The 27,670-nt window shown below is 41.4% G+C and overlaps 1 long non-coding RNA gene across 1 annotated transcript; it reads right to left on the reverse strand.

The window, feature by feature from the left end:
- On the reverse strand, positions 1-27,670 carry LOC140186913 (uncharacterized). The gene is made up of 5 exons (XR_011882963.1): positions 27,583-27,670; positions 4,874-5,039; positions 3,148-3,237; positions 2,262-2,401; positions 1-1,605 (listed from the first exon to the last, which is right to left on the reverse strand). It is a non-coding gene; the product is annotated as an uncharacterized lncRNA (long non-coding RNA).

A 27,670-nucleotide genomic window follows, 5' to 3' on the forward strand; every position in this document is an offset into this window, starting at 1 on the left:
ATCAATTATGAAGGAAGATTGGAAAAAACCAAAGCTGCGACTTTGCTCCATGTAATTGGGAATGATGCAGTAGAGGTATATAATAATTTTGTCTTTGAAGATGGAGATAATTTCAATTTAAAGTCGATAATGGACAGACTTGAAGTACAAAGTATTTTGTATACCTATGCGTAATTTAACGTATGAGCGATATAAATTCTTCACGTGTGTGCAAGAGCACTGCTGAAACAATTGATCAGTATGTTACTGAGTTAAGAAAGTGTAGTAGAACATGCGAGTTTGGATTGCTCACAGACTCTCTCATTAAAGATAGATGTGTTTGTGGCATTAGAGATAATACTCTGAGAGAAAGGCTGTTGAGAGAGCAAGATTTAAATTTTGAAAAAGCTTCTGAGACTGTGATGTTGCAGGCTGAAGAGCTTTTTGTCAAAAACTGCAATGCAAACACTAAAAAATGTGAATATATCAAGAAACATAATAATACGTTGAAGAAACCTACAGAGAGCAAGACGGCATTGGAAAGAAAAAAGTCATGTGATTGCTCAAATCAGTGTCCCACATATGGCAAAATTTCCAATGGCTGCTTTAATTATCATTTTTCATGCTTTTGTAAAAGTAGAAAGAAGGAAAATAAAATGAAACAAGTAAGAACGACTGGAGTATTCTATTGCAAGTGAATCAAAACAATATTCTGTTTAAACCTGATACTGGAGCGCAAGTAAATGTTCTTGCAGAATCCGAGTTTAATGCTTTAAAGCCAAGACCAAAGTTACATCAGTAAAATATAAAAGTGACTGGGTATTCGGATGCTTATTCCAGTTAAAGGAACATGCATAGCAAAGGTATCACACAAAAATACTGTGCACACGTTTTCATTTGTGGTTGTGCCAAAAAATGTACAGTCATTTCTGGGTTTATCTGCCTGTGAATGACCTAATTTGGTGAAAAGAATTTTAGTCCTGGATAGCAACACAAAGTCAGAATACAGTGACTTGATGAAAGAGTATGAAGACTTGTTTAGAAAACTTGGTTGTCTTCCAGGAGAGCACTCGATTAAAACTGACAATACAGTGCAACCCGTAAAACATCCATGCAGAAAAGTACCTTTTGCATTATGTCATCACCTGAAAACAGAGCTGGACAGAATGGAAAGGCTGGGAGTCATAAAAAAAGATTGATGAACCAACTGTCATTGTTGATAAGCAAAATGGAAAACTGAGGATTTGCTTAGATCCAAGAGACTTGAATCAGGCCATTAAAAGAGAACATTTCAAATTGCCTACTCGTGAAGAAATTATGTCACAGTTTGCTAATGCAAAATATTTTAGTAAATTAGATGCATTCTCCAGATTCTGGCAACTCAAATTAGATGAACCGAGTTCAAGATTGTGTTCCTTTAACACTCCTTTTGCCAGATACTGTTTTCTTGGGCTTCCGTTTGGAATTGCATCGGCTCCTGAAGTGTACCATGAAACCATTCACATGTTATATCAGCACATTGAGGGCGTAGATACATCCATGGACGGTATTATTATTTGGGGATCGACTAAACAAGAGCATGACGCCAGGCTCAGACAAGTCTTAGAGGCAATACGCAAGGCTAACCTGAAATTGAATAAAGACAAATGTCAGTTAGGAGTGACTGAACTTACATTTGTGGGTGATATCATCAGCAAAGAGGGTGTGCGTCCTGATCCATTGAAGGTTCCTGCTATTGAGAACATGCCAAGACCGCAATATAAAAGGGATGTTCAGAGGTTTATGGGAATGGTTAACTATATGGGAAATCGCCCAATCTCTCCGAACAGCTGCCTCCATTGAGGCAGCTAACAGAAAAGAGAAATGAATGGAGCTGGAACCATGAACAGGAGTAGGCATGGTAAAATCTCAAGAAAGTGCTCACTAAAGAACCTGTGTTGAAATTTTATGATGCTGAGGGACCCATCAAAATCTCATGTGATGCATCTCAAGCAGGCTTAGGGGCAGTATTACTCCAGAAACATGATCAGGAATGGCTACCAGTGGCATATGCGTCTCATTCATTATCTGATCCAGAAACAAGGTATACCCAAAATGAAAAAGAATTGCTCAGCATTATGTTTGCTTGCAAGAGATTTCATCAGTTTGTGTCAGGGCAATCTATTGATGTTGAAACCGATCATAAACCGTTGATTGCATTGTTTAACAAACCTTTAAGCGACTGCGAATTCAGCAAATGATGATCAAATTGCAAAGATATGCGTTGAATGTGTCATACACACCTGGAAAATTCATGTACACGGCTGACACACTTTCCAGAGCTGTGGATCCAACAACGGAAGACAGTCACAAGAACGTTATTGATGTTCAGTTATTCATTGATATGGTCATAGAAACTCCCAAAAAGTTGGAACTGCTGCATCTGGAGACAGAGAAAGACAAAATTCTCAATCAGGTAATACAAGTGGTGTTGGATGGATGGCCAGATAATAGGCATGACTGTACTTCAGTAGTACAAGATTATTGGAACCACAGATCAGAACTGTATGTTGTAGATGGGACATTGTACAAAGGTAGTAGAATTGTTATACCTAAAAGTCTCTGAAGAAATGCTTGATAAAATTCACAAAGGCCACCTAGGCATTGAAAAATGTAAGCGAAGGGCACAGGAAGTGATGTTTTTGGCCCAGGATGAATCAAGGGATTTCAGTATTGGTGTCTTCTTGACAAATATGCCTTAAATACCAACCTAGCAACCCTAAGGAGCCACTGCATCCACACCCGAATCCTCAGAGACCTTATCAGAAGGTAAGTGTTGATCTTTTTATTAATAACAACAAAGACTATCTACTAATAACAGATTACAACTCATTGTATCCTGAAGTGTGTTGTCTGGGCAGAACGACTTCAGAAAATGTAATTTCATGCATGAACTCGGTTTTTTCAAGACATGGTGTACCTGATGAAGTTTTCACAGACAATGGTCCACAATTCAGTAGTGAATGCATGAAACATTTTGCTCATGAATGGGGCTTTGTTCATACAACATCTAGTCCATTTTCCCCTCAGTCTCATGGATTAGTTGAGAAATCGGTAGAAATTGTCAAGAAACTGATGCACAAAGCAAAAGATAGTGGAAGTGATTTTTATAAAGCCTAGTTAGCCTACCTCAGTACTCCACTTGAATGTGGATTTTTGCCTGCTCAGCTCTTGATAGGACGATGTTTGAGATCTAATCTGCCAATGGATGAGAGCCTTCTGAGAACAGAGGGAGGTGAACAAGTGAAAAGATGGAAAGATGAACCCAAAGCAAAGCAGAAAATATACTTTGATAGACGTTCTCGTCCATTACCTGAACTGCATCAGGGAGATGAAATAAGAATACAAAACAAAATGAACACATGGACACAGAAAGCTACAGTACTTGAGGAAGTACAGCCCAGATCATACATGGTCCAAACAGAGGAGGAAGCATGTACACTTCCTCCCTCACCACCATTCAGGGCCCCAGACAGTCCTTCCAGGTGAGGCGACACTTCACCTGTGAGTAGGCTGGGGTAATATATTGCGTCTGGTGCTCCCGATGCGGCCTTCTATATATTGGTGAGACCCGAGGCAGGCTGGGAGACCGTTTCGCTGAACACCTACGCTCTGTCTGCCAGAGAAAGCAGGATCTCCCAGTAGCCACACATTTTAATTCCACGTCCCATTCCTATTCTGATATGCCTATCCACGGCCTCCTCTACTGTAATGATGAAGCCACACTCAGGTTGGAGGAACAACACCTTATATTTTGTCTTTAACCTGATGGCATGAATATTGACTTCTCTAACTTCCGTTAATGCCCCATCCCTTATTTATTTATTTAATATTTTTTTTATTCCCTCCCCCCTTTTTCTCTCTCTCTTTTTTCTCCCTCTGTCCCTCTCACTATAATTCCTTGCCTGCTCTCTACCCTCCGGGCTCCCCTCCCCCCTTCTCTCTCTCTCCTCAGGCTTCCTGTCCCATGATCCTCTCCCTTCTCCAGTCTGGTATCCCTTTTGCCAATCAACTTTCCAGCTCTTAGATCCATCCCTCCCCTCCTGTCTCCTCCTATCATTTCGGATCTCCCCCTCCCCCTCCCCCTCCTACTTTCAAATCTCTGACCACCTCTTCTTTCAGTTAATTCTGACGAACGGTCCCGACCTGAAATGTCGACAGTACCTCTTCCTAGTGATGCTGCCAGGCCTGCTGCGTTCACCAGCATTTTTTGTGTGTGTTCACTGAATTTCCAGCATCTGCAGATTACCTCGTGTCTAAGATGTGGTGATATCACGTGCAATGATGTGCCAGAACATGATTGGACAGAGCACTGAGCATGTGCAGGATTGCCAGAATGTTCCAGCATGTGGCTGGGTTCAGACGTGTTTGTTTATTAGTGTAAATAAAAGTTCTCTAATTCTTCCAGAATATGATTCTTTACTGTTAAACAGAAGTAACATAACACTGGGGACACTGATGGGCCAAATGTGTTATAAACATTCTGTGATCTGGAAAATCATTAAATATTGATCCTTGGAGCCCTGACATAAATGGTGTTGTTTTTAACAGTTAATCTGTTTACATACAGTACCTCTCTGTGTCCTGGCATATACCATTACTCTGCATCTAATCGGTAGATTTAGTCTTACACTACGTGACAGTAGGGAAGAAAACAACATGGACTGAGTAACAACATAAACTGAGTGAATCGGAGAAGTAACATCAACTAAATCTACTGGAAATTTTACTCTAACAGGATATTTATTCGGTCATTATGTGCCGTGTCATATAACATATGACTTGGGTGATCATGGTCTTTCCATGACCATGACTGTTCTTGGAAAATTTTGCGACAGAACTGGTTTGCCATTACCTTTTTCTGGGCAGTGTCTCTACAAGACGGGTGATCCCAGTCATTATCAATACTCTTCAGAGATTGTCCGCCTGGCGTCAGTGGTCACATAACCAGGACATGTGATCTGCACCAGCTGCTCATATGACCATCCACCACCTGGTCCCATGGCTTCATGTCATGTACCCTGTGACGGGAATAAAAAACCAGCAGAGATGGAAAACACTTTGGAGTCTGGTATTGCTATTAACTAATGATATTTATTAGTAACTACGCAATACAATAATATAAATGCAGATAAATCAAACAGGTTAGCAATGATTTTATATATATATATATATATATATATAATACACACACACACACACACACACACACACACACACACACACACACACACACACACACATATGTCTATATATGTCTATCAGTAAGTGTGGAAATATACGTATGAAAAACCAAGCTTCTTTAAGTCTAGGGGTAAAAAGATACAGTCTTATGATGATGAGTAAAGTTCAGTTCTGTTCAGTTCATGGTATTGAGTTGAGTAGTGATGGAGAGAGAGAGAGAGACTTGAGTCTTCAGGTGAGCTGACACCGTCGATCTTGTTGTCCTCCGAAATCCTTTAAAAGTCACCGACTGTGACCACAACAAAGGGGACCGGTTTCCTGTGGTGGAGCTATCACCCAGGCAAGGGTGGGCACATGGACAACTCCCCACCAGTCAACCCCTTTCCTTTTCACTGCAAGAGCCACTGACTGATCCTCCAAAAACCCACTTTTTCTGCAGGCACAACAAAGCTCATTCAGTGTCCAAAACATGTGCCTGAGGTCTATCATCTGACCTCCTATTTTATCTTCCCGTGCTGAGCGTCAGCTGTCACTCAAATAAATCCTCCTTCCTCTCTCTGTGTAAGAAATGCACAAGCAGGCGATGTCCTTGAAGAAAGTATAAACAACCTGTGAGCAGTCTTCATCTCTCTCTCTCTCTTTTCAAAAGCACATGTCAGTGTTAAATAACTCTTTTCCAAAGCACAGTTCATAGGGGTAATCGAGCACAGTTCATAGGGGTAATTTAGGACCCTGTCACACTTCACATGAACCTGTGCTACACCTAGCCCAAGGATGACCTGCAGGCTAGCAGAGGGAAGGAGCACCTTACACCTCCTTTGGTAGAGATGTATCTCCAACACGCCACTCTTAACAGCACAGTGAAGGTGTGAAACCAACTGTGTTCTGGATTAGGCTTAACAGTGAGTGTACTGAAAGAACAGGAGCAATGATGGTGAAATGTAATGGAGGTGCAACATGTATTGTACTGGGAGAGTCAGTCTGTGAGAGAAATGTACTGTACATAAAGTGTGTGCGCTGGAAGAGTAAGGGGTGTGAAAGTACTGCAGGAGTCGTATCAATTAAATGTATTAGATAATACTTGGAACTCTAGGTATTGACCAGACCATAGGTAGTAAGGGGAGAACAGTTCAAAGAAATTTGTTATCAAAGTACATATATGTCACCATATACAACCCTGCAATTCATTTACTTCCTGGCATTCACTGCAAATACAAAGAAACAACAACAATAAAAAAGCAAGATAATAATAAATAAATTAGCAATAAATATTGAGAACATGAGATGAAGAGTGTTTGAATGTGAGTCCATTGGTTGTAGAAAGATTTCAATGATGGAGCAAATGATCCCCTTTGAATCAAGAGCCTGATGGTTGGGGGGTAGTAACTGTTCCTGAACCTGGTGGTATGAATCCTGAGGTTTCTGTACCTCCTTCCTGATAGAAGGCATGAGGATAATATTTATCCTCTACACCAATTCAAGAATTCTGCTCAATATAGTTGTTATGCTGGTGTTTGCTGAACACTCTCACTTGTAGCTATATTAGTCCTAGGGGATCTAGCAGGAGAGCCAAGGGGAATGGTTGACATGAGTGTGTGCTTGTCAAGAGGGCGGGTACTACCAGTATCTCTCTAGAATCTCAAATCCTCTTTAACAAAGTGACGTCTGGCATTGTCAGAATAAGGCTAATCTGAAGCTGCAGGGCTACGCTTTGAAACAAAAATATTCTCTAATGTACAACAGCTGAGAGTCAGTGATAGTGATAGAGAGAATGAGAGAGAGATAAAAGAGCAAAAGTATGCATGGCCTTAGATTACAAATTGCATATAATCTATTTTAAATATTGTGCACCAATTTTACAGTAAGGAAACAATATTTTCTAAGATTATTTAAACTCTCTTACATATGTTTGGAGATTGTTGCTGTCTTCAGGGCAGCGTGATGGAGGTTTTGTTACCCGGACATTTTGACTGATAACTATTGGTGCTCACTCTGGTGGGATGTGTGTTCACCCTGGCAGCTAGCACGCCGACTGAGAAAGAATCCTCCCATCCCCACCCACACATTCCTGGTAACCTGTGCCTGAGAAGGGATTTACACTTGAACACTTGGAAGATTTAGGACGACGCTTTCCTGAGTGAAAGGGAATGGATGAGCAGAATCACAGTGGATTTAACAATTTGGAGCGGGAGCTTTACCAGATCGACTATCGGACAATTGTGGGAGAAATGGAGCTGCCGCGGCCCACGGGGAATCAGTTGCCCCCTGGAGTGGGATCTCCGAGTGGGTATCATCACAGGCCTGGGCATGAGACTGCTGCACAGCGCTACACCGCCACCAGGATTCAGGCTGGCTTTGAGCCTGACAGGTAAGGAAGATTGGATATTGCACTTTTAGTGGAAGCACAAAGCACGAATGGACAGATGACATGTTGACTGAGAGTCTTTCCAAAGTCAGGAGAATTTGAATAAGAGTTTGGAGAATATGAGATGTTGAGCCAAACAGAGAAATAGCTTCAAAGGACTGTTCGGGAAAATATTGCAGGAGTGGCAAACCCAGCATATCTCTCACTCCTAACCCCAGGCTTCAATATCAGTCCGAACACCCCTGCATCCTGGCTAATTCAGTCAAACCTGGGACATTTCTGGTCTGTGTGCCTAAGCTGCTTACAGCTTTATCGCTTCATCCAAGAGGTGATCAGTGTCTAAAGGTTCAAGGAGATTCTTTGTTCACCCTTCACTAAAATTATGCGGTGGTCAGAAACAGATAAGTTTCAAAATACAGTTATACAATTATTACTACCAAATTCTGCTTTTATTTTTAGCGCTTTGAGACAAACCTTTCCATTAAAAATGAACACTGTTGCATTAAACACTACCATTTGCTTTGTTGTTTTGCAAGGCTGTGCATTGCAGCTGCTCAGTATATATCGGAAAGTAAGATATTATTATTGAAGAATCAGTACACCCTACATTTTGATAAACACTCATTGTTACCAGAGGATTTGTACACACCATTCTATGTTCTACAAAGTCCACATGCTACAAAGAAATACTTTGGATGTTTTGTTTCAACTTGTTTGTGTAGCTTTGTTTAGATGGAACATTGTTCTCCCTGAGGTGGCAGAAACTGTCTGCAGACTGTTTAAGCTGTAGAGGTGTGGCCACAGAGGTCAACCAGTTTTTCATGCGTTGCTGTGATAATGGAATAATATTGGCATGCCAGTTAATACCATTGCCAAAAGCTGGCTTAAAAAGGACCATCAATTCCTAAGTAACACATACAAAATGCTGGAAGAACTTGGCTGGTCAGTCCGCATCCATAGAAGGGAATAGATAATGTTTCAGGCTGAGACACTTAGCAGGACCTGATGAACAATCCAACGTTTTATGTGTGTTCTGGATTTCCAGTATCTGCTGAGTCTCTTGTGTTTATCAGCTCCTAAGTGAAAGGAGTAGTAAAAGGAAGGTCACTGCGAGGATAGGATGCACCTGGTTGTCAAAAAGAATAGAGAGTGGCAGAGATTCAATGGTGCACTAGAACACATTCAGGAATGGTAGAAAGTGTGTGTCGTCATGAGAAAAATGGATCAAAAGTCTGTGGCCACACACCTCTGCAGTGTGTGGAAACAGTGGACATCAGGAGCAAATATATAGAAGAGCTAATTTGATGGAAGTGAGGATGTCGTGATTGAGATCAGGATAAAGAGAGAGAAGGTAAATAAGTATAAAAGAGAGAGGGAATAGGTGTGCGGATATGGATCACAGGCAGGGTAGATCTAGAACAAATAGGCAAGGTAAGATGAGACTGATAGGAACGAATGCTGAAGTGATACAACAGTTATGCAGGAAAGGAGTGATCCAAAAAATAGAATACTTAGGAAGATGGAAGGATTGTTTGGAAGCCTTGAATCATCTCCACAGGAGAAATGGACAGGTGCTTCATCAGAGACAGAAGAGATGTGAGAGAGATGGGACAGGTTCAAGGACAGCTTCTATTCCATTGGTATCAGACTCATGAACTCTTTTACCTGCACTGCACTTTTTTGGTAGCTTTGATCTGTATAAACAATATGCAAGACAAGCTTTTCAATGTATCTTGGTACTCGACAATAATGAACCCAAACTGATACCAATACATAGATCAGTTGACATTGGGAAGATGAGTAATAGAGAAATGAATCAGGCAAGGGGATAGGCATGAGGAATATTGAATTAGGTGTGGGTAGAAGAAATGTAGAAGAAAGAGAGATGAAGCAGATGTAACAGTCATCAGGTAAGATGGAACAGGTACATGAGACTCCAGGTAGTCTGAGAGATGAAACGGAGCAGCTACAGGTGTATGGGAAAGAAGGATTAAGTGTACGTGGATTGGATTGGGTGTGCAGGAAGGATGGAAAAGAGATTGAAAGACTGACGAAGAGGGATAGACATAATGTGAAGAATTGCTATCTGGGTTTGGACACCAAACTGAAAACAGGTTCACAGCAGAGATGTATAACTGAGGTGAGGAAAGACAGGAGTCTGAGAAAGAACATGTGGGACTTGGCTGAGGTACGTGAGAAACGGAACAGGCATACATTGAGGTGGAAGAAATAGACTTATTCCTTGAGAGTTGGAGCAGCTATGAAAAGGAAGAATCAAGGTTTGAGGTGAGATGATGTTGTGATCAGGTGTCTGTAGAAGGTGATGTTTGCCAGGGTTGTAACCGATGCATGAATGATGGAGATATGGTAGTATTTTAGAAAAGGTTTATGAGATGCGGAATGAACCAGATAATGTAGGATAAATGGGAGAGGTGTCTGTGGCATTTTTGTTTTTTGTTATAGAGCTCTTTATGTGTATTGTGTGTTTCATCTGCTGCATCAGATCTGGAGTAACAATCATTTTGTTTTCCTTTACACTTGGGTACTGAAGAATGTCAATAGACAATTGAATCTTGAAACTGATATGTAGGAGAAGTGGAACAGGTACATGGAGTGAGCGTAAATTGAGATAGAACATGTGCGGAAAATTGGAAAGGCTGAAGAGAGATGAAGTGGGTGTGGGTTGACATGCTCCTGTTGATGGGAAGATGGAACAGTTCTGTGGGAAGATGGGATTGGTTTGTCTGAGATACAGAATAGGTTTGTGAAAGAATTTAATAGTGTTGTAAGGAGAGTTGAACAATTAAGTGTTCAAGCTGGAACATGTAAGTGGGAAAGATAGATCAAGTGTGCAAGATAGAACAAGTATATGGGAGAGATGGAATAAGTGTGCTCCAGTAGTGGGAAAGGTGTAGGAGAGATGGAAATGACCTGAGATGGAACAGGTATAGAAGAGAGATAAAAAAGTAATGGATACTACTTGGTCCATCACAGGAAAAGATCTCCCCACCATTGAGCACATCTACAAGGAGCACTGGCTCAAGAAAGCAGCAACCACCATGGCGGACACCTGTCATCCAGGCCATGCTCTCCTCTCACTGCTGCCATCCGGCAGGACGTACAGGAGCCTTGGGTCCCACATCACCAGGTTCAGGAACAGTTATTATCCTACAATCATCAGGGTCCTGAACTTGTCTCAATACTGAACTGATTCCACAACCTATGAACTCATCTTCAAGGACTGTTTAACTCATTTTCTCACTATAATTTATTACTTCTTTATTCATTATTAGAATAATTATTTATTTTTTGTATTTACCCAGTTTGTCTTCTTTTGCACATTGGTTGTTTGTCTGTGTTTGTGTGCAGCTTTTCATTGATTCTACTGTTTGTATCTATTGTGATTACCCGCAAGAAAATAAATCTCAGGGTTGCATATTTGTTTGTCATATACATTAATGATCTGGATGATGGGGTGGTAAATTGGATTAGTAAGTATGCAGATGATACTAAGATAGGTGGAGTTGTGGATAATGAAGCAGGTTTTCAAAGCTTGCAGAGATTTAGACCACTTAGAAGAGTGGGCTGAAAGATGGCAGATGGAGTTTAATGCTGATAAATGTGAGGTGCTACATTTTGGTAGGACTAATCAAAATAGGACATACATGGTAAATGGTAGGGCATTGAAGAATGCAGTAGAACAGAGGGATCTAGGAATAATGGTGCATAGTTCCCTGAGGGTGGAATCTCATGTGGCTAGAGTGGTGAAGAAAGCATTTGGTATGCTGGCCTTTATAAATCAAAGCACTGAGTATAGGAATTGGGATGTAATGTTGAAATTGTATAAGGCATTGGTGAGGCCAAATTTGGAGTACTGTGTACAGTTCTGGTCACCGAATTATAGGAAAGATGTCAACAAAATTGAGAGAGCACAGAGGAGATTTTCTAGAATGTTGCCTGGGTTTCATCTCCTAAGTTACAGAGAATGGTTGAACAAGTTGGGTCTTTATTCTTTGGAGCATAGAAGGTTGAGGGGGGACTTGATAGAGGTATTTTAAACTATGAGGGGGATAGATAGAGTTGACGTGGATTGGGGGAGATTCAAACAAGAGGACATGAGTTGAGAGTTAAAGGGCAAAAGTTTGGGGGTAACATGAGGGGGAACTTTTACTCAGAGAATGGTAGTTGTGTGGAATAAGCTTCTAGCAGAAGTGGTTGAGGCAGGTTCGATGTTATCATTTGAAGTTAAATTGGATAGATATATGGACAGGAAAGGAATGGAGGGTTATGGACTGAGTACAGGTTGGTGAGACTAGGTGAGGGTAAGTGTTCGGCACGAACTAGAAGGGCTGAGATGGCCTGTTTCCGTGCTGTAATTGTTATATGGTTATATATGGTTACATCTTTTCTAAGATGAGGGGCCCAAAACTGTCGACAATACTCAAGGTGAGGCCTCACCAGTGCCTTATAAAGTCTCAGCGTCACATCCTTGCTCTTGTATTCTAGAACTGTTAAAATGAATACTAACATGGCAGTTGCCTTCTTCACCACTGATTCAACCTGCAAGTTAACCTTCAGGGCATTCTGCACAAGGACTCCCAAGTCCCTCTGCATCTCAGATTCCTGAATTTTCTCCCCGTTTAGAAAATAGTCCACACATTTATTTCTACTACCAAAGTGCATGACAATGCATTTTTCAACATTGTATTTCATTTGCCACTTTCTTGCACGTCCTCCTAATCTGTCTTCAGTCCTTCTGTATCCTAACTGTTTCCTCAACACTACCTGCCCCTCCACCAATTTCGTATCATCTGCAAACTTGGCAACAAACCCATCTATTCCATCATCTAAATCATTTATATACAGCATAAAAAGAAGTGGTCCCAACACCGGCCTGTGTGGAACACCGCTAGTCACTGGCAACCAACCAGAAAAGGATCCTTTTATTCACACTCGCTGCCTCCTACCAATCAGCCAATGCTCTAACCATGTTAGTAACTTTCCTGTAATACCATGGGCTCTTAACTAGGTCAGCTGCCTCATGTGTGGCACCATGTCAAAGGCCTTCTGAAAGTCCAAATATACAACATTCACTTCAATCCCTTTTATCTATTCTACTTGTAATCTCCTCAAAGAATTCCAACAGGTTCAGCAGGCAGGATGTTTCCTGAAGGAAACCATGCTGACTTTGTATAATCTTGTACTGTGTCACCAAGTACTCCATCACCTCATCCTTGAAAATTGAGTCTAACATCTTCCCAACCACTGAGGTCAGGCTAACTGGTCTATCATGTCCTTTTTGCTGTCTTCCTCCTTTCTTAAAGAGTGGAGTGATATTTGCAATTTCATAGTCCTCTGGCACCATGCCAGAGTCCAACTATTTCTGAAAGATCATTTCTAATACCGCCACAATCTCTACCACTACCTCTTTCAGGACCCTAGGGTGCAGTTATTTTTATTATTTACTATTGCCTTGTTTATTATTTATTGTAATGCCTGCACTGTTTTGCGCACTTTATGTAGTCCTGTGTAGGTCTGTAGTCTAGTGTAGTTTTTGTGTTGTTTTATGTAGTTCAGTGTAGTTTTTGTATTGTTTCATGTAGCACCATGGTCCTGAAAAACATTGTCTTGTTTTTACTGTGTACTGTACCAGCAATTATGGTCGAAATGACAATAAAAAGTGACTTGACTTGAGTTCATCTAGTCCATCTGATCTAAACGTTCTCTTAGAGTGTATCATTTATCCCATTACTGAACTGACTATAGCCAAGCACTCTCTTCATTTCAGCTATACTGCTACATCATTTTTAAAATATCAGCAAAGATCGTTTCTGCTGGCTTGGTTGAAACCATCAAACTTCGAAGCAAACTGTATACAGTCGGCCCTCCTTATCTGCGAGTTCTGCATGAGTGAATTCAACCAACTGCGAATCGAGAAAACCCGGAAGTTCTCTCTCCAGCACTCGTTGTTCGAGCGTTGTTCGAGCATTGTTCGCCTCTCGTCTCGTTCATTCACTACTTTGTTTCTATGAAAAAATGGCTCCTAAAAAGCAATTATGTGGTCAAAGCAATTCCTCAAAGGCTAAGAGGGAGTGTAAGGTGCTTTCTCTTGCCGAGAAATTAGAAATATTAGATCTTTTGAAATGTGGCATGTCACATTCCAAAGTGAGCCATAAGGTCGGTAAGAATGAATTGCGCATTCGTACAATAAAGCAGAAAGAAGCTGAAATTCATGGAAGTGTTAGTGTTAGGGACGGCTGGCTGGCTATGTAAAGCGCTGAAGCCTCAAGAACTTAAAGGTCACGGGAGAATCGGCATCAGCGTTCCCAGAACATCTACGATGGTTGCGTCTGTACTGAACATGTGCAGACTTTTTTTTCTTGTCATTATTCCCTAAACAATACAGTGTAACAACTATTTACATAGCATTTACATTGTATTAGGTATTATAAGTCAACGGAACAGAAACACTGAGGGCAGCGGGTCCTGTGCTGCCCTGGGTCCTAAAGTCTACTCGCACTGAGACAGGTTAAATAAGGGACTTGAGCATCCACGTTTTTTGGTATCCGCGAGGGGTCTCAGCACCAATCCCTCACGGATAAGGAGGGCCGACTGTACCTTTAAACCCAATGAACTCAGCAAAATTGGTACTTGTTTCTCATTGGCTATTTCATTTGCTTCAAACTATTGCTGAATTAGATCAGTATACATATTCCAATTATCATTCATGTGATCAAATGATTATCATCACCTGTTACCCACTCTTTATGAACCCATAAATTCATCCATTTACTGCCATTTTTTAAAACTTGTGTCTTCCCTTCCAAAGAACATGTGCTGCACTGCTTATTTAAAACTCTATGTTCCTCGCTGTGTTTTATTTTAGTTTGAATGTCCTGCTGCGCTTCAAAATGTTGGTAGTCCTCTCAGGTCCACTTTAAAAAAATACTTTGTTGCCAATGTTATGTTTTGTAACTTCAATACATTAATCTAACTCAAATGAAGACATAGGAGTCAGAAATGCGGATCTGTGAGGCGTGCACATATCATGGGGTAGTGTGATAACATATGCAATCAAATTATTTAAGTCTGACAGAGTGATCAGCAGCACTGGGGCTCCACAGGGGACTGTCTTGTCTCCCTTTCTCTTCACCATTTACACCTCAGACTTCAACCACTGCACAGAGTCTTGTCATCTTCAGAAGTTTTCGGATGACTCTGCCATAGTTGGATGCATCAGTAGGGGAGATGAGGCTGAGTACAGGGCTACGGTAGGAAACTTTGTCACATGGTGTGAGCAGAATTATCTGCAGCTTAATGTGAAAAAGACTAAGGAGCTGGTGGTAGACCTGAGGAGAGCTAAGGTACCGGTGACCCCTGTTTCCATCCAGGGGGTCAGTGTGGACATGGTGGAGGATTACAGATACCTGGGGATATGAATTGACAATAAACTGGACTGGTCAAAGAACACTGAGGCTGTCTACATGAAGGGTCAGAGCCGTCTCTATTTCCTGAGGAGACCGAGGTCCTTTAACATCTGCCGGACGATGCTGAGGATGTTCTATGAGTCTGTGGTGGCCAGTGCTATCATGTTTGCTGTTGTGTGCTGGGGCAGCAGGCTAAGGGTAGCAGACACCAACAGAATCAACAAACTTATTCGTAAGGCCAGTGATGTTGTGGGGATGGAACTGGACTCTCTGATGGTGGTGTCTGAAAAGAGGATACTGTCTAAGTTGCATGCCATCTTGGTCAATGTCTCCCATCCACTACATAATGTACTGGGTAGGCACAGGAGTACATTCAGCCAGAGACTCATTCCTCCAAGATGCAGCACAGAGCGTCATAGGAAGTTACTCCTGCCCGTGGCCATCAAACTTTACAACTCTTCCATTGGAGGGTCAGACACCCTGAGCCAATAGGCTGGTCCTGGACTTATTTCATAATTTACTGGCATAATTTACATATTACTATTTAACTATTTATGGTTTTATTACTATTTATTATTTATGGTGCAACTGTAACGAAAACCAATTTCCCCTGGGATCAATAAAGTATGACTATGACTAAACATGTAACTCATAATGAATTATTTTAAACAAACAAGAATGCTAAATTACTTCAAATATTACTTAAACATTAAATACAGAACGGGGAAAGAGGGTGAGAGGGGGGTTCAGGTCAAAGGGATATGCATGAGAATTGGAAAGCTTAGAGCGATGAAAAAGACTTTGCAGAATGTTTGATAGAGGTGAAACCTTTGTGGGAGAGACAGACATTGTGTATGGTGATCGAGAGAGATGCAGAGGTGTTGAAGAAAACTGGAACGTGGATGAGAAATAGAGCATGTATACTAGAGAGATGGGACTGGTATCTGAAGGGGAATATCTGAGAGTAGAATAAGTGTGTGTAAGATTTGAAGCAAGATTTGTTAGAAAAATAGAAGAAGTGTATGCAAAAAACAGGACAGATGTAGCATTTGTGAGAGTGACGTGGAGATGACATACAAGTAATGAGCAACCATTCTTTTCCTTCTATTACCATGCAAATTTTGAATCCAATTTGCCAATTTGCCTTGGATGTCACAGAGCTCAATTTTTTGGACTAGCCTACAATGCAGGACCTTGTCATAGGCATAATTCCAGTTCATGCAGTCAATATTTACAAGGACTTGACTAAGACCTTTGACAAGATTTATCACTCTTTCTTCATCAGATATTTAGTTACATCTTCAAAATCCAATCAAACTGGTAAAACCAGTTTTTACACAAGCAAAGCATGCTGGCCAATCCCTGTTTTTCTAAATTTAAAGAAATCCCATTCTTGCAATATTTTTCCAGTTAACTTCCTACCACTGATATAAGACTCGCAGGCCTGTTGTTACTGGCTTATCTCTGTTACCTCCACAGCTCCTCTTAAACAAAGGAACCACATTATAATCATTCAGTTACCTGATACCTCACCTGTGGCAAATGAGGATGTAAAGATCTCCATCAATCCCCATTAATTTCCTTCCTTACTTCCCATAGGTGCCTAGGATACTGGACCTGGGGGTTTATCCACCTTGTCTTTCTTAGTGGTCATATGCTCCAGAACATTACGCCCATCTCACTGGACCCTCCATCTACTACCCTTTTCTTCTTAGTTAATAGAAATGAGAAGTATTCTGTTGGACTTCACCCACATCACCAGGTTCTGTGCAAAGATTGCCTCTTAGGTCCTGAAGGAGTCTTAGCATTTCCATGGCATCCCATCTTCTTCATAAACTTCCTTTGGAATTCTCTATAATCTAATCTGTGAGTGAAACTTCATAGCCCATCTTTGTCCTCATATATTTTTAAGTACTCTCTTATGCTCTCTATTCTGTTCAATGTTACAGGCATTCAGTTGTCTGTAGCCACCAAGTGTTTTTTTTTCCTTGATCTCCCTTGTCATCTGGTGTCCCTAATCTTGTTCTGTGGTGTGGACTCACTTTTGGTTACTCTGGGGTTCATGTTCTGTGTGTACTTGTTTACCTCTTTTAATTGTTTGCACAATTTGTTTTTTTTCCTCACATTGGGTGTTTGATGGTCTTTGTTGTGTGAGTTTTTTTAGTGTGATCAGAATCAGAATCAGATTTATTATCACTGGCATGTGAGGTGAAATTTTTTAACTTAGCAGCAGCAGTTCAATGCAATACATAATCTAGCAGAGAGAGAAAAAAAATAAAATAAAAGTAATAATAAATAAACAAGTAAATCAATTACGTATATTGAAAAGACTTTTAAAAATGTGCAAAAACAGGAATACTGTCTATTAAAGAAAAAATGAGGTAGTGTCCAAAGCTTCAATGTCCATTTAGAAATTGGATGGCAGAGGGGCAGAAGCTGTTCCTGAATTGCTGGGTGTGTGCCTTTAGGCTTCTGTATCTCCTACCTGATGGTTACAGTGAGAAAAGGGCATGCCCTGGGTGCTGGAGGTCTTTAATAATGGACGCTGCCTTTCTGAGACACCGCTCCCTAAAGATGTCCTGGGTACTTTGTAGGCTAGTGCCCAAGATGGAGCTGACTAGATTTACAACTTTCTGCAGCTTCTTTCAGTCCTGTACAGTAGCCCCTCCATACCAGAAAGTGATGCAGCCTGTCAGAACCATAATGCAAATCTATTATTTCTTTGTTTTTTCGACTGCCTGCAAATTGATGGATCTCTGGTTGTATGTGGTACACAAACTTCAATCATAAACGTACTTCGAACTTTGAACATATCTTTCTATTTAACCATGTAAGTTCTAAAAGGGAAAGATTATCAGAAGGCCATTCAGCCCCGCAATCACTTTCCAGCATTGATTTAGATTGTGGCTCATCTATATACTTCAGCTGCAGTTAACAGCATTAGTTCCATGCCCCTTGATATTCTTTTAAATAAAATATGGTAAACCCTAATCCTTAAAGATCACACTGAATCCCAATATCCACATCCTGCTCAGGAGAAAATTTTAGGTTTCCATAATGATTAAATAGCTAGGCTGTAATTTTAATTTGCACCAATATTTCATTCCTGGTGTTTAATGTCATAAAAGTTCTTCATATTTGATCAATATTCTTGTCAATTTCCTCAATTAGATTTTGAGTCTCTTAAACGATTAGAATTCCATCTGCCTTTACATTCAGTGGCCACTCTATTAGGTACACCTGTACACTTGCTTGTTAATACAAACATCAGCAGCAGCTCAATGCATAAAAGCATGAAGACATGGTCAAGTGGTTCAGTTGTAGCTCAGACCAAACATCAGAATGGGGAAGACATCTGATCTAATTTGATTTTGACCATGGGTTGATTGTTGGTGCCAGACAGGATAGTTTGAGTATGTCAGACACTGCTGAACTCCTGGAATTTTCACGTTCAACAGTCTTTTTAGTTTACAGGGAATGGTGTGAAAAACAAAAAAAACCACATCCAATGAGTAGCAGTTCTGTGGGTGAAAATGCCTTGTTAATGAGAGAGGTCAGAGGAGAATGGCCAGACTTGTTCAAGCTGTCAGGAAGGGGACAGTAACTCAAACAACCACTTGTTACAGTTTTGGTGAGCAGAACAGCATCTCTGAATGCACAACACATTGAACCTTGAAGTGGATGGGTTACAGCAGCGCACGCTACAAACACACACTCAGTGGCCACTTATAAAATGGCCACTAAGTGTATGCTTCCTCTTTATCCTGTCCAGTAGCTTTCAATGTTTAGTGTAATATCCCTTCATTTTTCACAGTTTCTAGTCGCTCACCATAAAGAGCATCGCACAGCTCCCATATTGACTGAAAGGTCTACTTCTGCTCCTATTTCTCATATCTATAGTGGCCTTTGCAGATTTGCATTTTCTATCTAGTCAACACACTTCGTCATTATCAATTGTCATTATCAAAACAAACACAGAAAATGAGACAAACAGGTGTTTCAGGAAAATGTTAGCTTTGGAAGAGATGTTGCAGTTATGGGAGAAATAGAGTGGATTTGCTGTGAATAATGGAACACCTGTGTGAGTATGGGAGAAATGTGAGGATGTGAGATGATATGAGGAAGAAATAAAAATGGAAAGTGCAAGAAATACTCAGTAGGTCAAGCAGATTCTCTGGAGGAGAGAAACAGATTTAACATTTCAGATCTATGACCTTTCCTGTTTGTGAAACCACTGGTGACGGAATTCCAACGATGGACTTCATCTCAACACGTCCCCAAAATCACAGCTTAAAAATGAAGGATCATCAATGAGACAGCGATGACGTGATTTTTGAGGGCCATGAGACTTTGGAGCACTCTTCCTGCAAAGGCATTGGGAGCAGACTTATGTTTTTTTTAAGGTAAAGGTTGAAAAAGATTTAACAAGAGAGAGAGAGTGACAAGTTACCACAGAGAGACGGGAATACAGAGTAGGGGTTACGGTCAGATAGGCCATGATATAAATAAATGGTGGACCAGGCTTTAGGAGCTAAGTACCTTATTCATTCAGAGTCCTAATTCACAGAGTTTTAGAGCACTACAGCACAGAATCAGAAATCAGAAATAACTGAGGACCAAGAACTGATCCTTATTGCACTCTACTCATTATAGCTGCTATTTCCAGCCTGGAAAAGAACCTCGTTATTCTGACTTGCTCTTTTATGTGATAATTTGTCTTCAGTCCATGCTGCACACTTCAATCGATGCTCTACACTCTTACCTTGAGCCTTTTGTTTAATACCATGAAAATTCTTCTGCAAATTCAAATACAAATACAGGTTCCTCTCTGACTATGCAATTTGTTACATCCTCAATAAACTCTAGCAATCTGTGAAACACGCGTTACCTTTCACATAATTATGTTGTCTTGGTTTAATTATATTAAACTTTTCTAAATGATTGGCCAGTTGGTATTTTCCTTGACATCCTTTCTTAACTATGTATGGTTCATCTTTCTCATGGGAACTTTCTATCCAAAGGTGAAAAATTTGTGTTGAGCATCATATACCAGCTGTTTAATTCTTTATCGACTCACCTATCTTAGCCTATTCACACCGTCTACTCTAGGCAGTAATGACTTCACATTTTGCCAGTATTTCATTTGCAGGCACTGTTTTTCTTGAAAGGCTAAGCCTCAAAAAGATGATATCCATCATTAAGAACTCCCACCACTCAGGACATGCCCTCTTCTCATTACTACCATCAAGGAGGAGGTACAGGAGCCTGAAGATACACACTCAACATTTTAGGAATAGCTCCTTTCCCTCTGTCATCAGATTTCTGAATGGATAATGAACCCACGAACATTACTTCACTATTTTGGCTCTCTTTTTGCACTACCTATTTCATGTGTTTGTGTGTGTGTGTGTATGTTATATTTTCTGTAGGGTCCTTTGTTCTATCACAGCCTCTAGTATGTCCAGTTTGTATGAGGAGGCTGGGGGAGATGAAGATCAGGATGATACCTGTTGGTATGTGAAGATGTAGATGGTAGGTGCAGGGCAAGGAGGGGATGTAGACAGTGGGAGCCTGTGTTGTTCATCCATGTGTTGAATGGGGGGGGGGAGGGGAGGCATTGTTGCCTCAGCACCTGGACTGGTGTGATGAGGGGGGTGTGAACAGGAGTGCAATTGTTAAACCCATTGAAGAATTGGTTTAACTCATTAGCCCATTCATGGCTATATTCTGAGGTTCTACCCCTGGGCTGACTGAAGTCTGTGATGTTCTTCTTGCCTCTCCATACATCAGCTCTCTCCTGTATTCTTCTTTAGCCACCTTGATCTTCTCCTTTAGCTCCCTCTCACATGTTTCAATTCCTCCCTGTCTCCTGATATAAAGGCTCTCTTTTTGTAGTTGAGAAGAGCCTTTAGATCACTGATGACACATGGTTTGTTGCTAAGGAAGCAACGAACAGCCCTTGATGGTATTACAGTGTCCACACAGAAGATGATGTAGCCAGTGATGCAATCAGTAGGTCCATTAATGTTCACAAAGCACGTTCCAGTCTGTAACCTCAAAGCAGCCCTTCAAGGCTTTGATGGCCTCTGGAGACCACTGGACTTGCAGCATTCCACATTACCAATGTCTAACAGAGTCTTGTGATCATGAGAATAGCAACTGAGATGACCACTCGCTTTTAGATGCACACCACCTTTATGTATTGACTCTGATGCCTCTCTGACGCAGTCAGCAACACAATCTGGACCAAGTTCAGCTTCTTCAGTTTCTCTACCAACTAGCAACTCATTAATGTGCTGGATCTGCATATTTAAGTTTTCAATGTCCAGCATGGTCTTGTGATCATAAAAAAAGGTTAAAAAAAGACAATAACTCCTTTGGTTGGCCTCCTAGAAGCTGCTACATCCGAGTGTGCCGCCACCTATCCACTTCTCAGCAGTGTGCTTAGTTTCTGTGATTAACAAGAACACCCCTCTTCCTCTTCTTGGTTGCCTGTTGTTTTGGAACATATAGTAAAATAATCTAGAATATTGAGTTTCCAATCCTGGCCACTCTGCAAATATGTCTCCAAATTAAATATTGATCAGACTCATTTATTGTTAAATGTGAATTTAATAAATCTAAATCATTATAAATGCTACATGCTTTCCTACAAAGAAGTAGAATCTTATAATTGTTACTAACTCCAGATTCTTTTTTTGTGATGCGCTTTTTCTGCCCCTTCATGTCACAGCCTGATTTTCCTTTTCCCCCTCTCTAAACTGTACTACTGATTTATCAAACTTCTCATCATTAGAACCCACCTAATGGGTTTAAAACCATTCACTTTCCTTCATCCACAAATCCACTGAAAAACTGCTTCCTGATTTATCTCAAGGGTTGTCCCACTCACTGGATGGCCCTTCAGGTTAAAATTGAGGGCAACAGCTGTCTAACTGATATTAAGTATCATATGCCACAATTATGGCCAGAGCCCCATTGAAGACCTATAGATTATAGTAATTGCTTCTGTTGCTATGCAATGCTGCTACGGGATACTTTATGGACAACAATAAAAATGTTGTCCACTCATAAAGAAACGGAAGACATGGAGTTCGCTCTGTGTTCAAAACTATGGGTTGTTTCTAACTTGGGTGGCTAAGCTCCACTTGATCAGCAAACAAGAGAAAATCCGGAAGTGTTGGAAATCTGAGCAACACACAAAATGCTGGAGGAACTCAGCAGGCCAGACAGCATCTATGGAAAAAAGTACAGTTGACACCTCGGGCCAAAATGTCGACTGTACTTGCTTCTATAGATGCTGCCTGGCCTGCTGGATTCCTCCAGCATTTTGTGTGTGTTGTCCCACTTAGTCAGTAACAGGTTGCATTTTATTATTGCAGAAAACCAACTGAGCCAATTATGCTATATTATCATACTGGAGTAATAGGAAGAATATTCCATCATTAACAACATTAGAATCAAAATCAGAAACAGTTTTATCATCACTGACATACAATATGCTGTAGAATTTCTTGTCTTCAAGTTCAAGTTTGTTATTCAACTATATACATGTATACCACCAAATGAAACAATGTTCCTCCATACGAAGGTGCACCACACTGTAGATATAACTCACACACTAGTAATATTATCACTAGTAAATTAACAAATAATAAGGTGCTTTTGTGATACAACTTAAAAAATAAACCGTATAATGCCACTGGTGCTTCATGTGTGATGAGACCTAGGTCATGGCAGTGAGTTCAGCAGTCTTACGGCCTGAGGGAAGAAGCTTTTTCCCATCCTAACGGTTCTTGTCTTAATGCTACTTTAGCTCCTGCCTGATGGTGGGGGAAGGGTGCAGTCAAAGAGATTGTTGGACAGATGGGAGGGTTCATTGATAATACTTGGGGACCTGTGTTTTTCCTTTCCCTAGAAATTACATTGTATTGAATGTTTTGGGCGGGGATGGGGATGGTGGGAGATGGTCCAATGGTCCTACTATCTTAAGGTTTAGGAAGGTTTAGCTTTTGTCTAAAGACCAGCTTGAAGAAGCCTCTGAACAACTTCCACCAACATATCACTCTGGAAGCAGAGGAGCCAACAGATGTGACCATCGTTATACCACCATCCAGGATGGCTTACCGTGCCATGCCATACCCCTGCTTTGTAAAGACCGTTCGCCTGGCTGTACTTCTACTCTGAGTGTGCAAGCAGCGACTAAAGACCGCAGCACCAGTGGAGGGAACTACAAAGGTATGGTTAAGGGAGGCAGAGGAGCATGTACAAGACAGCTTTGACTCAGTTGACTGGATAATATTCAGGGATTCATCGTCGGATCCGAATGAATATGCCACAGTTGTTATCAACTTCATCAAGACCTGTGTGGATGAGTGTGCGCCTTCGAGAACATATTGGACATACCCATAGTAAAAGCCATGGATGAACCAGGAGGTTTGTAGTCGGCTGAGGGCTAGACAGGCATTCAACACCAGTGATCCAGAAATATACAAGAAGTCCAGGTGTGATGCAGGCAAAAAACCAATTCTGATTGAAGTTAGAGTCGTAATTGGATGCACATCAGCTCTGACAAGGTTTCAAGGTTGTCACTTCCTATAAAGCAAAACCCAATATTGTGAATAGCTGTGATGCTGCATTTCCAGATAAGCTTGTGCCTTTTACGCATGCTTTGAAAGGGAGAATAAAACCACACCTGCGTGAATCCCTGCAGTATCTGGTGATCTTGTGACCTCTGTCTCGAAGGCTGACACCAGAGCATTTTCAAGAGGGTAAACCCTCGCAAGGCGTCGGACCTGATGGTGTACCTGGTAGGGCTCTGAAAACCTGTGCCAACCAACTGGAGGGAGTGTTGAAGGACATCTTCAATCGTTTACTGCTGCAGTCGGACTTTCCCATCCGCTTCAAAAGGGCGACAGTCATACCGGTGCCCGAGAAGGTTCTTCAACAACTGTTGCCCAGTAGCACTCACATCTACTGTGATGAAGTGCTTTGCGAAGTTGGTCACGGCTAGAACCAACTCCTGCCTAAACAAGGACCTGGGCCTACCGCAATTTGCCTATGGCCACAATAGGTCTACAGTGGATGCAATCTAACCTGCTCTCCACTCGGCCTTGGATCACCTGGACATAAGTAATACCTATGTCAGACTGCTGCTTATTTATTACAGCTCAATGTTCAACACAATCATACCGTCTGTACTAAACAACAAGCTCCAATACCTGGGCTTCTGTACCTCCCTCTCAAACTGGATCCTTGACTTCCTCGCCCAGAGACCACAGTCTGTGTGGATCAGAAATAACGTCTCCTCCTCACTGACAATCATCACTGGTGCACCTCAAGGATACGTGTTTAGCCCATTGCTCTATTCTCTCTACACCCATGTTTGTGTGGCTATACACAACTCATATGCCATCTATAAATTTGTCGATGTTCAGATGGTGATTTGGAGGCATACAGGGTGAGGTAGATCAGCTGGTGAGTGGTATTGCAACAGCAACCTTGCACACGATGTCAGTAAGACCAAGGAACTGATAGTCAAATTCAGGAAGGGGAAATCGAGGGAACCAGTATACACCAGTACTCATTAAGGGATTAGAACTGGAAAGGGTGAGCAGTTTTAAAGTTCCTGGGTGTCAATATCTCTGAAGATCTATCCTGGCCCCAACATATTAATGCAATCACAAAGAAGGCATTTGAGGAGAATTAGTATGTCACCAAAGACACTCACAAATTTATACAGATTTACCATGGAGAGCATTCTAACAGCTTGCATCTCCATCAGGATCGAAGTAAACTGCATAAATTGTAAACTCAGCCAGTTCCATCATGGCACTAGTCTTCCCAGTGTTCAGGACACCTTCAAAAGGTGATGCCTCAAAAAGGCAGCATCCATTATTAAGAACCCATCACCATGCCCTCTTCTCATTGCTATCATCAAGGAGGTACAGGAGCCAGAAGGCACACACTCAACAATTCAGGAACAGCTTCTTCCCCTCTGCCACCAGCTTTTGAAACCATGTACACTACCTCAGTATTTTTCCTCTCTTTTTGGCTACTTATTTAATTTAATTTTTTATATATAAATAATTTACAGATTTTATTATTATGAATTGCAATGTACTGTTGCTGCAAATTTCACAACATCTGCCAGTGATATTAAACCTGATTCTGATAGTGTTGCTCAACAATTTCAAATATTTTGAGGAAAATGTAACAAGAGAATATTGCATTTCAACTTAACTCCAATCCCAGGAAAACTAGCACAAGTACTGACCCTGCCTGAAATCACATTGATCAGTTTGTCCTGGCGGGACATTACCTCTCTCATCATTGCCCTCTTTGGCAATATTTAGTCAAATTATTAACCAGTTCCTTTCTCTGCCATATCAATGCTTATCACCCATCAAAAGAGTTTTATTTATTTGTAAAGAGCATCAGTAAAACAGATTATCTAGTCATTAGCATATTCCTAAGAGCTTGCTGCGGGCATAAGAAAACAGAAGTAGTCCATTGTTCCTGCTCCATCTTTCACGAAAATCATGATTGAACTTTACCTTTAGTATCACTTTCCTGTAATAACCCAATATCAACTGATTCCTTCAATATCCCATTTGCATACATACTTGCAAAGGTAACTCTGCTCAAATTCCTTACTTGTTTGCAAAGCACTGTTGGATGCCCTGAGTTTAAAAACAGCAAAACTATAAAATATAAGAGACCATAAGAGATACCAGTGGAATTAGGCCATTCAGCCCATTGAGAATGTTCTATAATTTCATCACAGCTCATCTATTTTCCTCTCAACTCCATTCTCTTGCCTTCTTCCCATAATCTTTCACGGCTTGACTAATCAACAATCTATCAATCTTCGCCTTAAGTGAACCCAATGACCTGGCGTCCACAGCCACCTGTGGCCACAAATTTTACAGATTCACCACTGTCTGGTTAAAGAAATCCCTCCTCATCTTCATTCCAAAGCAAATCCCCCCTATTCTGAGACAGCGTCCTCTGGTCCTGAACTTCCCCAACATAGGAAACACCCTTTTCAACTCCACTCTATCGAGGCCTTTCAACATTATATATACAAACTTTGTAAAGAAGACCATAGGAGATAGGCTATTTTGCCCATCAAGTCTACTCCACCATTCAATCATGGCTGATTTTTTTCTCCACCCCTCCTCAGCCCCACTACCCGCCCTGCTCAACCATAACCTTTGATGCCATGGCCAATCAAGAACCTATCAAGCTCTGCCTAATGACTTGGCCTCCACAAATTCACCACCCTCCGGCGAAAGAAATTTCTCTGCATCTCTGTTTTAAATGGACGCCCCTCTGTTCTGAGGCTTGTCCTAGACTACCCCACCATGGGAAACATCTTTCCACATCTACTCTGTCGAGGCCTTTCAACATTAGGTTTCTTCTTATTTATTTATTCTACCAAAGTGCATGACCATGCATTTTCCAACATTGTATTTCATTTGCCACTTCCTTGTCCATTCTCCTAATCTGTCTAAGTCCTTCTGCAGCCTTCCTGTTTCCTCTACACTACATGCCCCTCTACCAATCTTGGCAACAACACCATCTATTCCGTCATCTAAATCGTTGACATACAGCATGAAAAAAAGCAGTCCCAATGTTGAAGGGACTAGATAGGGTGGATGGGGAGAGGATGTTTCCTATGGTAGGAGTATCCAGAACTGGAGGGCACAGCCTCAAATTTGAGAGGTGACCCTTTAGGACAGAGGTAAGGAAGACTTTTTTTAGTCAGAGAGTAGTGAATCCCATATCATGAAGACCCTGGAGAGACTTGTTCTGGAGCTGCTCCGGCCTATGGTTAGGCCACACTTAGATCCCCTCCGGTTCACCTACCAGTCACATATTTATCTGCCAAATCATCCCAATTCTACCCTCACTGGCGCGAGGCACAGGTAGCAACCCAGAAGTTTCTAGCCTGGAGGTCCTACTTCTCAGCTTTTTGCTTAGCTCTCTAAATTCTCTCTTCAGGACCTCTTTGCTTTTCCTTCCTATGTCACTGGTACCAACATGTACCAAGACATCAGGCTGCTTCCCACCCCCCCAAAATGCTGTGGACGTGATCCGAGATGTCCCTGACCCTGGTACCTGGGAAGCAACTTACCATCTGGTGTCTTATTCATGTCCATAAAATCTCCTGTCTGTTCCTCTGACTATTGAGTCCCCTATCACTACCACTCCCTCTTCTTCTTTCCCTCTGTACCACGGGCCCATGCTCAGTGCTTGTAGCCTGGTCTCTGTGGCATTCCTCTGGGAGGTCATCTCCCACAACAGTACACAAAACAGCAGTTCTACTCTCTCGCTCTCAGAATTCCAGGTCCATTGGTATGAGGAGGTGTCGCAGCTGAGGCTTTCCTTGGTCACAGTGGATGACTGTGATTTCTTCTGTGACTTTTCATGCCCTTTTCTCGCTGTGAAGCTTTATAGAACTGCCTTCCTGGCCATTGGATCTCACTGTAGGCTTCACTTGCCCATCCGCTGGAGCTGACTTTACGTGCTTGGACAGGCTGGTCCCTATCTCATGATTGTATGAGATCCGCCGTCTACCCTCACCTGGTTTATCCCACCTGTTGAAGCGGTGTACAGGAGTGTAGCCACTGTCACATGCAAACAGCTACTTGGAGCCACAGATGTGTGCAGA

The sequence above is a fragment of the Mobula birostris genome, chromosome 23 (assembly GCF_030028105.1).
Source record: "Mobula birostris isolate sMobBir1 chromosome 23, sMobBir1.hap1, whole genome shotgun sequence".
In the NCBI taxonomy this organism is placed as follows: Eukaryota; Metazoa; Chordata; class Chondrichthyes; order Myliobatiformes; family Myliobatidae; genus Mobula; species Mobula birostris.